General features: G+C 43.9%; 1 protein-coding gene across 3 annotated transcripts in view; it reads left to right on the forward strand.

Moving 5' to 3' along the window:
• The first annotated feature begins 1,819 nt into the window (after positions 1-1,819).
• CUNH14orf180 (chromosome unknown C14orf180 homolog) overlaps positions 1,820-13,549 on the forward strand; it is a 45,020-nt gene continuing 33,290 nt past the window's right edge. The window contains exons 1-2 of one of the 3 annotated variants that reach the window (XM_069103817.1): positions 1,820-1,953; positions 7,923-8,212. The gene's annotated coding sequence lies outside the window, so the exon portion shown is untranslated. The remainder of the gene's footprint in view (positions 1,954-7,922; positions 8,213-13,549) is intronic. The other 2 variants (XM_069103818.1, XM_069103819.1) reach the window with 2 other exon arrangements.

Below are 13,549 nucleotides of genomic sequence, written 5' to 3' on the forward strand. Positions count from 1 at the left end.
AGGCCTCCTCCCACTATACCATTTTGTCACTCCTGGCAACATGTATTTCTTTTTTTTTTTTTTTGCCTTTTGGAAGGCAATTGGGGTTAAGTAACTTGCCCAAGGTTACCCGGCTAGTTTTTTTGTGTGGGTGTTAGGTGTCTGAGGCCTGAACCTAACTCGGGTCCTCCCCACTCCAGGGTCGTCGCTCTTACTCACTGCACCACCTAGCCGTCCCTACAACATGTATTTCTTATCAGTGACCCCAGTAGTTTCCTTTCTTTAATATTTCTCTGAAGAGGAAAAGTAAGTCAGTCACTAGGTTTTCAAACAGCATCTACTATATGTCCAGCCCTGGGGATGGGGGAAGGGGAGAGAGGGAGGAGAAGGGCCTAGGGGAGAGGGAGAAGCTAAAGCTAAAGATATTAAAAAAAAACCAAACCAGAATGGGACAAGTTGAGATAGCTGGAGCAGTGGAGAGAGTTCAGAACCGAGAGAAAGAATGACTGGGTTCTTGGCACTAGATTTCTGGGCTAAATTTGATCAGGGTAAAATGATATCTGTCAACTGTTTCGGGGGTTTTCATGTGGATTAGATTTGCTCTGTTTGCCTCCATAGGGCAAAAATAAGATCTAGGGATGGAAGTTTCAGAGAAGATTTATGCTGGATACAACAGAAATTTTCTTAAAGTGAGTTGCCTAAAACCAAACAGGCTGTCCCAGAAGTGGACAATTTTCCCACATTAGAGGTGTTCAAGCTGCCATTGGAGCCTGGATAATGACTGATCCTCAAGGGGATTCTACCCCAAGCACATTCTGGACTTCCAGGTTCTGTTATGCTTGTCCCAGCTCTGCCACTGATAGACCCATGGGATCACACAAAGGTGAGACCTTTCCCCTTCCTGGTCCTCCGGTCCCTCTTTGGTATATTTAGGGGGTTGGATTAGGTAGTCTGTAGAACCCTTCTGGCTTTGACATTCCAGGTTTCTGGATCTGAGGAGCTAATTTCTGGTTAATAGTTTTACCCCCATCCGTTAACCCTGAGGGAACCAAGGAAAGAGTCTGAAGTTGGCTGGGCCATTGGTTCCCTAGAAGATGGTCCCTGAAGGCTTCTAAGAAACACCAAGACCTCTGGTGAACTAGGGAGACTTCCCCACTCAGAATCCAGCCTGCCCTGTTCTTCTTGTGGGGGGATTCAGCACAGAGTCTGCGGCTGTTTGTATACAGATACCCTATGGGGTTGGGAGGATGAAATGGGCCCTTTCTCCCTCTTCTATCTTCATCCCTCTTCTCTCCAGTCCCTACCCGCTGCCCCTCCCTCTCCCCCTCCTGGCCTCATATTCCCCAGCCTTCCTCCTTCCCTCCCTAATTCCCAAATACTCATCTCCCCCGCCCTCCTCCCCCTTCCCCTTCCTCTCCCAGCTCTGAAATTCCAATCCCTAGAACCTTCTCAGGAGAGATTTGGGATGGAGTGGGGAGAGGGGAGGAGGGAGTGGGGAGAGGGCAGCACCGGGGGGAGCCGGGAGGAGGCATGAGTTGTGTTTGCCGTATGCTACCAAACAGGGCTGAGCTCGGAGGCTCCTCCACCTCCCGGCTGTTTCCCCCGAACCTGGCGGAGATGGAGAGGAGGGGGCGCTAGAGGGGAAGGAGAAAAGTGGAGGACTGGTCCCCTGCTGGGGAGAGTTGAACCCCCCCCCCCCTTCCATCCTCCCCCACAAAAATAAGCTACAGGATCCGCCAGGGAAGAGACAGGCCTTGGCGTGGGAGAGCCGGACTCAGGGAGGATCTCCGGACCCCAGCGGCAAAGAGGGGGCCCGCTGTACCCCGAGCTCCACCGCTCCCTCCTAAGCCGCTGTGCCCCGCCCCCGGAAAACTGGGGGCTAAGCAGCCATCCCCCTTCCTCCTTGTCGCCGTCCCCATCCCCCACGCTGACTTTCCCTTCCTTCGTGCTGCAGCTGCAGCTGGAGAGACTCAGGTAAGAGCTCCAAGAGAACAGGGCGGGCTCAGTCTAGGCTTCCTTTGGATTTCAGAAAAACAGGGCACAGTTTCCAAAACATCCATTTTGCAGGGCTTAGAGCTAGACGCGATTTTAGCGATCTCAGGATTTAGAACTGGGAGGGACCTGCGGGATCCGGTCCAACCCTCTTATTTTATAGATGGAAAAACTGAGACACCTCTCATCCTCAGGTTAAATTAGCCGAGTAAAGGTTGTGGAAAGATTACTCGGCCAGGGAATCATGAAAACCGAATTCTAACCTCAGCTTGGCCTTGCAGTGTGATCCTGGGCAGTTTGGGGGAGGGAGTCGGTCTTCATTTCTTCATTTGTAAAATGGGCATAATAAGGCTCAAAAGAGAATGCCCTTGGAAAGTTGACCACAAGTAGCAAGCCTGGAAGAACTCCTGGGGATCATCTGGTCCATCCCTTTTGTTTTATAAAAGACAAAATGAAAGTCCAAAGACAAGGCATAATCCTCTGTACAAGTATGAGAAGCCTAGTCCTGGGATTTCTCTTTTTTTCAGTGTGGGCCAAGAAGGGACAAGTCGGGGAGAGGGAGGGAGACAGAGAAGAGAGAGAGAGAGGAATACCAATCCCTCTGCCCCTTGAGGTCTTTAAGTGAAACATAAATATAAATCTTTGTCAAGAATGGTATAGACAGGCTTCATGGTCCATTAGAAGTTGGGCCAGATGTCCTTGGATACTTTTTTTTTTTTGCTTTTTGCAGGGCAGTTGGGGTTAAGTGACTTGCCCAAAGTCACACAGCTAGTAATTGTGTAAAGTGTCTGAGGTCACATTTGAACTCAGGTCCTCCTGACTCCAGGGCAGGTGCTCTTCACTTCCGACACCTAGCCACCCCTCCTTGGATACTTCTAACTGCAATTCTGGGAAAGCCTAAATTCCCACTCTCCTGTTATCCTTCCTTTGTGTGATTTAGATTAGGCATTTAACCTCAAACTGCTCTGCTTCCATCTCTTCTTCCTTGTCCTTTTAAGGACATCCTCATCCCTATCCTGCCTTGTCTATTTGTCTAAGCTGGAAAGGATCTCAGAGGGGGTGAAGTGATTTGTTTAATGTCATGCCATAAATTAGGGTGGGAGCTGGGACGAAGACCCAAGTGCCCCATTTCCTCCTTCCTTCCATTCTAAGAGACTAGAATTCTAGTTTAGACAAGGTTTAGGATCTGTTTCCAGTTTGCCATGAAGGTGTGGGGAATCTTTCTCCCTGTGACTGTAAAGCTTAACTGCTTTTGAATGGTCCCTATGAATCATCTTTCTGTTGATAACAGACAGCAGTCAAAGGCAGAAACTGACACTTGAGTTTCCTTCTGGCTTCTCTCTCCTGTTCACTGGAGTTTCCAGTTCCTACACCTAATAAGATAATTACTCTTACTCTAGACTCCCTGAGGGGAGACAAAGATTAAAGTCATCAAGAAGTTTTCTGTATTCAAAATCAGCTGATAATTAAAGTCTGTATTTTTAGACATCCATTTCATTTTCCAGAAGGCTACTGCCGCCAAAGCAGACCCCTGGGGCTATTGGATGGTCCAGAAAACTAGGCTGAAACTTAATGACTCATTTAGTGAAATAGAAACTAGACCTGTGTTTTCTAGCTAATCGATATTCTGGAGCAAACTTCTCTTGAAAGACCCACCTCCCCTGAGGGAGCAAAGGTTTCTATTTTAGATGAACCTCAGTGGGGTAGGATAATATAACTTGGGGCACACTTGATGTAGTGTTTAGGGGGCCTTGGTTCAAACTCCACTTCTGATGCCTATGTGACCACAGGTAAGACATTTAATTGCTGTGACCCTCAATTTTCCCCACCTATAAAAATGAGGGAATAAGACTACTTTTTTTAGAGTTAAAAAAAAATAACTGAGAATTTAACTGAGGTTAAATTCGCCTGATTTTAGGTTAAGAACAGAGGTTAAGACTTAACACTTTAGTCAATAATTTAACACATTTTATTGTTGTTCAGTCATGTGTGACTCTCCATGACCCCATTTGGGGTTTTCTTGGCAAAGATACTAGAGTGCTTTTCAATTTTCCTTCTCCAGCTGAAGAAAGTGAGCCAAGCTGGTTGAAGTAACTTGCCCACAGTCACACAGCTAGTAAGTGTCTGAGGTCAGATTCGAACTCAATTCTTCCTGACTCCAGGCACTTAGCTTTATCCACTGTGCTACCCCATGGAAGCCATAATCAACTTGAAGCATGGAGCCTTTGTTGAAATTAATCACATTTTTGGATTAGGGATAGGGAGAAGAGAGAATGGCAAAAGATGAAAGGCAAAGAGAAAGGATGAAAGGAGATGTAGGCAGGAGATGGGACAAAAGCAGCTTCCGGAAGAAAAAAAAGGAACTGAGAGGTTGAGGAAATTCTGAAATATTCAGTAGTAAAGTTTTTTTCCTCACCCTGCTGTTTATGTGGAAGTCAGCAGTGACTTTTAACATGAATTAGCTGATTAATCACAGCAATGATCTTATGTTAATAGATTTAGACCTGGAAAGGGTCTTACAAGTTATCTAGTCCATTCCCCTCATTTTATAGATCTTTATCCTTAAAAGCAAATGCAGACACACTCTGACAGAGGCAGCTAATATAGTGGAAAGAGAATAGGACTTAGAATCAGAAGACCAGGGTTCCTGATACTTATTTGCTATGCAACCATTGTCAAATCACAATCATTTCTCTAAAACTCAGTTTCCTCATCTGTAAAATGGAGAAAATAGGGGTGGCTAGGTGGTGCAGTGAATAGAGCACCGGCCCTGGACTCAGGAGGACCTGAGTTCAAATCCAGCCTCAGACACAACACAAAAACTAGCCATGTGACCTTGGGCAAGTCACGTAACCCCAATTGCCCTAACTTCTCCCCTCCAAAAAGCAAAAATAAACTAAAATGGAGAAAATAATATTTACCTTACCTACCACCCAGGGGTCATCGTCAAGGCAAACTAAGCTAATATTTGTAAAGTGCTACCGAAATTTCAGCTAAAAAGCATAATTATAACTCTGAATTATTATTGGTGAAAACATCCAGATTACCCAATACTCCCCCTCAAAAGACCTATGCTTGTTTCAGTTATCTAATTTATGAGGAATACAATTTGTTTTGGCCAGTACTGTATTTGGTAGATCTGGATTCTAGTGCCCTCTAACCCACCTGCTAGCCATGTCACCCTGGGAGCATCTCCTTGTCTGGCCTCAGTTTCTCCCTCTAAACATGGAATGGTAATGCATGCCCTGCTTCCCTCTCAGTACTGCTGGCAGGGTCCATGGATGTAATAGATGGTATGATGTTTGGGAAGCCGTAACTCCCCATATACACTTAAGGAATTATTATTATTTTCTTTGCATTCACTAATTGCATGTCTCATGAAATGTCTGACATATATGTATTTATATATACACATATACAAGCATATATGTATACATTTTGGTTAAAAATCTTGATTAACACCTCACTCTATATTAAAGTCTGCTTGAGGCTCAGCAAGTCCGAGACATTTCTCATGCTATTCTTATTTCCTGACTCCATCACATCTCAGGGGAGTAATAAGACTATAGAATGTCAGAGTTAGAAGGGCCCCTTAGAACATAGAACAAAGAGACCTTTGACCTCTCAGTCATTTTTAAGTTGTGTCCAACTCTCTTTGACACCATTTGGGATTTTGTTGACAAAGATGCTGGAGTAGTTTGCCATTTCTTTCTCTAACTCATTTTACAGGTGAGGAAACTGAGGCAAACAGGGTTAAATGATTTCCCAGGGTCACACAGCTAGTAAATGTCTGAGGCCAGATTTGAACTCAGGAAGATGACTTCCTGACTTCACGCCTATCACTGCCCCCCCAAAAGACCTTAGCACAAAGTAATGATAACTATATATAGCAACATTAAAATCTGCAAAGCACTTAATATATGTCATCTCATTTGAAACTATCAGTGATGTGTGAAATAGGTATATTATTTCCATTTTCCAGATAAAGAAACAGGTTTACTGACCTGATAACAAGTTACACAGTTAGTAAGTATCTGGGAGCAGAGACTTTTGAACACAGGTAAAGTTGTGGTGGAACCAGCTCTTGATCCTATCATTAAATATTAGTGTAATCATTAGAAATCAGCAAACACTACAAATCAGGGCTTGAATTATTGTTTAGTTGATCATGTAGGCTTAAGAAAGTAACATTGAATATAATAATGATACAGATTAAGCTTAAAAGTGTCTCATGGACATTGATTTCCAGAGACCCAGTTGTTAAATATTTATCAGCCCACCACTGACAAGTCTCCTGCCTCCAGAATTAGTATGTTATCCACAATACCACAGTGCTTCTCATTGTCATAACTGACAAGACCCTAAGAGCCCATCTAGCTTGCCCAGTCCCCTCATTTTACTGAGGAGAAAACTGGTGTCCAGATTGGAGAAAGTAGTCACGACTCATTGCTTACTGCCATCGAGTGACCCTAGTCAAGCTCCCTGCATCATCAGCATCCATCTTGGGGAAGCAGTGTCTAAACTAGCTTTGCTCTCTTCCCCCAAAGACAATTTATAGTACACAATTCATTATGTTGCTTTATTTTTCTAACAGAATAGAAGCAAATTGAGTCCTCATATGACTTTTTACCTTTTTAAAAGAAGAGACAGTGGTTTAGTGGTAAGGGCAGTGGCCTAAGAGACATAGGATCAGACATTTTAAGAACTGAAAGGGAACTCAAGAAGGCATTGAACCTAGTCCAACCCTTACCTGAACAGGAGCCTCTCAACCTAAAGAGGTCCTGGGATATAGACATTCCCTCCTTCTACATCTATTCCACTTGGGGGCAAATCCATTTGCTAGAAGGTTTTCCCTTTGTCAAACCAAAATCTGCTTGTACATGTCTCTCTGCCACCGCCATCATCACAGCCCTCTGAGGTCAAGCAAAGTCCAATTGTTCTTCTTTAACTACTGCAGTATCTTGGTCAAGAAAACCCGAAATGGGTCACAAAGGGTCAGATGTGACTGAAACAGCTGAACAACAACATGTAGCCCATTCATCCCTCCCTCAATCAGATCTCATCTCTGAGACTTCCTAGCTTCGTAAACTTCTAAAATGGGGATAAGAGTCCCGAGACCACCTACTTCCCTGGATTTTATGAGAAAAGTGCTTTGTGTAAATCTAAAAGCACCACGGAAATGAGAGTTAATATTATTGTCACTCTTTTTTTCCAGAATACATTTTTCATAATATTATTTTCATAATAACAACTAGCTTCATATGGCACTTTTAAAGTTTACAAAGCCCTTTATATGTGTTATTTTGTTTCGTTCTCACAACAACTCATTGAAGCATAGGCACTATCCCCATTGATTTTACAGATGAGGAAACTGAGGCTGATGGAGGTTGAATGTACCCAGGGTTACCCAGCTGTAATTGTCTGAAACAGAATCTGAACTCAGGTCTACAGCTAACTCTTAGGTGCAGCATTATGTTTACTCACAATAATACTAACATAAATGCAATGCTGCCATGTTGTGGGCTGGGACAAATTAATAAATTAGCAAGTATTTATAAAGTGCCTGCTATGTCAGTCACTGTGCTCGGTGCTAGAGATAAAACGGAAGTCTTTGCTCTCAAAGAACTAACATTCTACCCAGAGAAACAATGTATGTATACAGAGGAGAATACACAAAGTGGACCATTGTCCACTTTATTACTTTATATGCTTGTATACTTGATCCAGCAATAAAACATATCCCTGTAGTGTAGAATTTAGAATAAAGTTTGTATCTTGTTCCTGGAGTCACTGTATAAACAACCCTTGCTGAGCTCCTAATAGGATTTCTGGCCTCCTTCCAGGGGGTGCGGGCTGCCAAGCTGCCCCTTATGCTGGCAGGATTCCCCAGGGGATGCTGCAGCGAGTGCGCAGCCCTGTGTGTCTAGTGACTCCTTCTCTCTTCTCTCCAGCAGTCGCCGTTTCCTTTTCACCTCTTGGATGGAAACTTTAGAGTTGGTTTTGAACTTGGCCAGTGTAGCCAGATGCTCCCTCTTGAGATCCAGTTCCCCACGCACCCTTGGGGGATCTGGTTCTGATGACCTGGTCTGATTGCCACAGCCACAACAGCAGCAGTCCAGGAGAGGGCTTGGCCAGGCTCAACAGGCAACTGCTTTGCTGACGGTGCTCTCACTGGGAGAAGCTGGCAGGTCCTCCAGCCCAGCAAGGAGATGTTCCTGGGACATCTCATCCGAAGTCACAGGTAGGTCAGAAACATGGCACAGTGTCATGAAGGGGGAAGAATCTGGCAAGGAGTTCTTGTTTTATAGGATATATAAGGGGAAGAAGGGAAAGAGAGAGAGAGAGAGAGGAAGAGGGAGGGAGGGAGAGAGAGAGAGAGAGGGAGAGAATAAAATAGTATAGGATACCATATCATACACCAAAAGGCCTGGGTCCAAATTCCAGTTCTACTTCTTTGTTCCTATGTAAACTTGGACAAGTCTTTGCACACATCCCTGAAGCCTCAAAGTTTTTCCTTTGGAAAATGAAGAGTTTAGACCATGTATCTAATTGTGATATCATATGACTGGTTTATTACAAAGGTCACTAAGCAAGTTAACTAACTTCCCTAGACCTCAGTTTTCTCATCTGTAAAATGAGAGAGTTGGACAAGATGACTCCTGAGGTCCCCTCCAGCAGTCAATCTATGCTACTGTAATCGTGTGCCCTGGTTTGAATCCTGTCTCTTCCCCTTACTACCCATGGAAAACCAGGCTTGTCCCCTTGTCCCTTCATCTCACTGTGTCTTAGTTTTCTCCTCTGTAGAATGAAAAGGTTCCTTCTCTCTCTCTGACCTAATGACCCTGAGTTGTTAACAGCATCAGGTTCTTCTCCAACAGGTCTGAGATCTGTGTAGGGGTGTCTGAAAGAGTGTGTCTCCATCCCTGAAGAAGGTGGAGGGGAGAGGAAATTAGCTGACCTTGGAAGGGAGAAACTTGGATTTAAAGAAATGGAAACTGTGAACTCCTTGAGAGCGGGGATATGTGTGTATGTGTGCATGCACACTTAGCACCATTTCTGGTATACAGTAGGCAGTTAATAAATGCTAGTTGATTTACTGAGAGACTGAACCCTGGAAATTTGAGGGCATTTTGTCTGAATGCCTCAATCCACACCACCCCATCACTATGACCCCCATCCCCAAGATGAGTTTGATGTATCCAAATTTCCTTTGTCTCATTTGTGATTTGTTTGCATGTCTTTATCTTTTAATTAACTTCTTGAGGTCAGATAACAGTATTATTTTCCATCTCTATAGCCCCACCACCAAGCACATAGCACATAGTAGGTGCTTCATACATCTGGTCATTTGAAATGAATCAGAAAGACTTTAGAGGTCATGTAGCCCAGAGGTGTCAAACATGCAGGCTGTGGAACATCTGACTAGCAATATTCCCTAATGTTCCTGAACCAGATTAAAATGGAATTGAGAAGTATTTAACAAAATGAATAAAATATAATAAAACATAGATAGCATTATATTTGAAAACTAAGTTAATATGTGACCCACAGGAATCTATGTATAGTTTAGTCCTCCCAATGCTATATGAGTTTGACACCACTGATGTAGCCCAACCTTCTGTTCACTGCTAATTAAAGAGGGATGATTTTATCCATGGTGAGTAATTGTGGGGGTTGTAGATGACAGGAGATGTCCAGCTACATCAGACTGGAGGGAATTGGAAGGCAGATTTGCCACACAAACGTTAAAACATGGTGGTGCCCTTTGACAACTGAATGTTCATTTAAGAAACTCTTTGTGAAACTCCAACCCCTGTTTAATCTGAGGATTGAACCCTATGATCTGGCACTGGAGGTGGTGTGGTGTGTTAGAGAGCATGCTGGCCTTAGAGTCAGAAGGCTTGGGTTCAAATCCTAGCTCTGAAACTCTGTCATCTTCAGCAAGTCATTTCCCTTTCTCTGGCACCATGTTCCCCATATACAAAATAAAAGCGTTTAGCTAAGGGATCTGTAGGGTCCATTCTAGCTCCATATCTTGCAATCTCCTGTCTCTTCATTCAATCCCTTCCATCTCTGCTTTTGAACCTGATACTGACCTTTCTGATTTAGATACCACTTTCCACCCATGTGGCCCTGGTTTCCAAATCTGGATTATTGTACAAAATTCTAGGTCCAAACCTCCTGGACATTGCCTTTCCTCATTCCAAAAAGGGGGGAGGTTTCAGCCTCCACTCTACATCATTCTGAGCCTAAATACATGGCAAATAATATCCCTATCCCTGCCCCTCTAAAGCATGCTTCTCAGCTAATGCCAAGAATCCCTTCTGCCCTACCTGTTGCATCTCTGGCAAGGGCTCATCAGCTAGCCTCTCCTTGGACAGTCCCGTTGATAGGGAGCTCGCTACCAAATGAGGAACTCATAAATCTTTCTTACTCATGAGTTTAGTTACATCACTTTTCTGCTAAAAAATATTCAGTGACTCCCTATTTCCTTCTAGGTAAACTTCAGACTCCTAATCACGCATTCAGCCATCTGGTACCACAGTGTACCTGGTCACAGAACCTGAGTTGCATTCCCAGCTCTACCAGAAGGTCTGTGGGACTTTGAGCAAGTTATCTGATTTCTCTGGGCTTCAATTTCCTCACCTTTAAAACGAGGGGTGGTAGTACTAGTACTAAGAATAGCAGCATTTGTATACCTACTGCTATGTACCAGGCACTGTGCTAAATGTTTTACAGATATTTCATTTGATCCTCACAACAATCCTTCGAGGTACATGCTTTTACTATCCCCATTTTACAGTTGAAAAGACTGAGGCTAATAGAAGTTAAGTGACTTGCCCAGGATCACACGGCTAATAATTGTCCAAGGCTGGATTTGAACTCAGATTTTCCTGATTCCAAGCCCAGCACTCTATCCACTAAGCCACTTTGCTTACTTCAAAGGCTCTCCTAGCTCTAGTTCTATTTATTATCCTGTGATCTTTTCTAACTTTATCTCACATTACTTACTTTCACAAACGCTATAGTCCAGCTGAAGTTTATTTTTCCCTGTCTCAAATGTGCCCTACTCTCTTCTTCATGTCTTTCTCATACCTGAAATGCCATCCCCATCTTATCCTGGTGAATTTTTACCCATCCTTTTAAAGTCACAAGCATGTCACCTCTTCCTTCTGGGAAGCCTCTTTTCAAAATGACCTACTTCCACTGGACCTCATATAAAATTGTGCCTCTTTCTTACGTGCTTACGGAGTGTTGTTGAATTGTTTTTCAGCTGTTCTGACTCTTTTTGATCCCATTTGCAGTTTTCTTGGCAAAGATATTAGAGTAGTTTTCCATTTCCTTCTCTAACTCATTTTACAGATGAGGAAACTGAGGTAAACAGGGTTGTTTAAGTGACTTACCCAGGGTCACACAGTTAGTAAGTGTCTGAAGCCAGATTTGAGCTCAGAAAGATGAGTGTTCCTGATGTTAGGCTCAGTGCTTTATCCACTGGGCCACCTAGCTACTTATTGAATAGTATTGTATATATCATTGTTAATCTGTGTTTGGGCCTTAAATACAGATATATATTCCAGAAGTGGTTCATCCCTCCTCTAAAATCTTCATACCTCCCTCTCCTAACACTTAGTATATTCTGCCTTGTCATTTAACTGTTTATCTAAATGCCATAGACTCACAGATTTACAAGACATCAGTGCTGAGAGGGACCATAGGAATTCTGTAAGGGAGCAGCTGTAGTGTAGTAGGTAAGAGGATTGAGCTGGGAGTCAGAAAGCGTGATTTCAGATTTTGGCCTTGATGCTAATTCATTGTATAATTGATAGGCACTGTGAAAGTCTGGAGTGGTGGTGGGGAATACTTTGGGGCATAGGTTGTTCCTCTTTCATTTTCAAGAGGACCAGCAACATCGCAGGTGATGTCTTGACTTGGGCATGGATTGAATTTATGGCAATGAATTGCGTAACAGCATCAGCCTCACTTTCTCTTCTGATGATGACTCTTCACTGATGACTTAGGAGTCATCAAAGGCTAGTGGCAGGACAAAAGTCAAGACCACTGGCAGTGGCCCAGGATGTGTAGTGGATGACCTTGGGATCTTTGATGTGCAACCAAGCTCTGAGTACTCCACAGCCCCTGCTTCAGCCACCTTTGTGACCATTAGAACATTGTTCTCTGAAGACCACCCAATCCACTGGGGGTCTTCACATGCTTGGAATAGACATTCCCCTAACTCACTGAAGGATTTGAGGCCTGTTGTTACCCTTAACCTGGTTCAGTCCATCTGCCGAGAAGGTTTACCCCAGGTGTGGCTGCTGTGCATGCTACAGCTTCTTGGAGCCCCAGGTGAGAGTTGTGCGAAGGTGGATAAGCAGCCCTGAAAGGGGCTTGGCAAGCCCTCACACCAAAGGGGCTAGCCCTCCCTTACCACCCATTCACATATCAAGTACCTGTTCCAGGGGCTGCATGCCAGGATGGGGTCCTCCTAGCTTCACTTACACCCCCCCACCATAGTTAGGCTCCTGCTCCGCCTATGGGCCGAACTGGCTCATTTCCCCAGATTCTCAGCCCTAACAGATGAGATTTGTTCTGTGTGTCCCCAGAAGACAGAAATATGACCAAGGGGGAGAAGGAGGCAGATTTCCACTCAGTCTAATGAAGAACTTGGAGTAGATTGCCTTGGGATACAGTGAGTGCCACAGAAGGTATCCAAGCAGAGGCTGGACCAGCCCCTTCCAGGGGAGACTACAGAGAGAAGTTCTTCACTGTTTTTGTTTCATGGGTCCCATAGGCAATGTGGTGAAGCCTGTGGAGCCCTCCTCAGCATCATGAAATAATTGAAGGAAATGCTAAATTCAATGAGCAGTCAATGACAATGAAAACATAACTTTTCCCATCCAAGTTCATGGCCCTCTTGTCTGGGAACCCCTGCTGTAAAAAGATGCAGGCACTAGGAAGAAGGCTGAACCCGATGACCTCTAAAGTTCCTTCTCCTTCAGGAATTCAGCTCATTCCATTCCTTAAGCACTTACAACATTCCTGTTATATACAAAGCAGTATACTGGGCCTCAGGGGAAAAAACAAAATTTAGTTGAGCCACAGCTTCTACCCTTCTAGAGCTCAGCCTCTATGGAATGATGTAGGACTGTATCTACCCTGGGACTTTTATGACCATATATCACACAGTATTGGAGTTGGAACAGACCTTAGAGGTTATATAATCCACCCACCCCTGCTTTACAGATGGAGAAGCCAAGATCCATAAAGGAGAAAGCACTCACTTAAAGTCACACAGTCATTGACAGGGCTTGAATTTCAACCCAGTTCTCCTGATGCCAAGTCCAAGACTCTTTCTTAACAGAAATTTCCATTTGATAAATATTAAACACCTATGTTATGTCAGACATGACATATGACTAGAAGAGGAGGTGAGCTGGTCACCAAGGGAGATAAGGACAGATGGATGGGCTGAGTGTTGTGTTATTTTCCAAGAAATTTTTAAAGTTTCAGAAGAAGGTCTGCAGTGAATGGGTAGGTCCCCCATAAAGGTGTTACTGAAAGATAGGAACAAGAATTG

This window comes from Petaurus breviceps, unplaced genomic scaffold (assembly GCF_028583685.1).
Source record: "Petaurus breviceps papuanus isolate PSGF00001 unplaced genomic scaffold, PetGlider_PUasm1.0 64, whole genome shotgun sequence".
Taxonomy (NCBI): domain Eukaryota; kingdom Metazoa; phylum Chordata; class Mammalia; order Diprotodontia; family Petauridae; genus Petaurus; species Petaurus breviceps.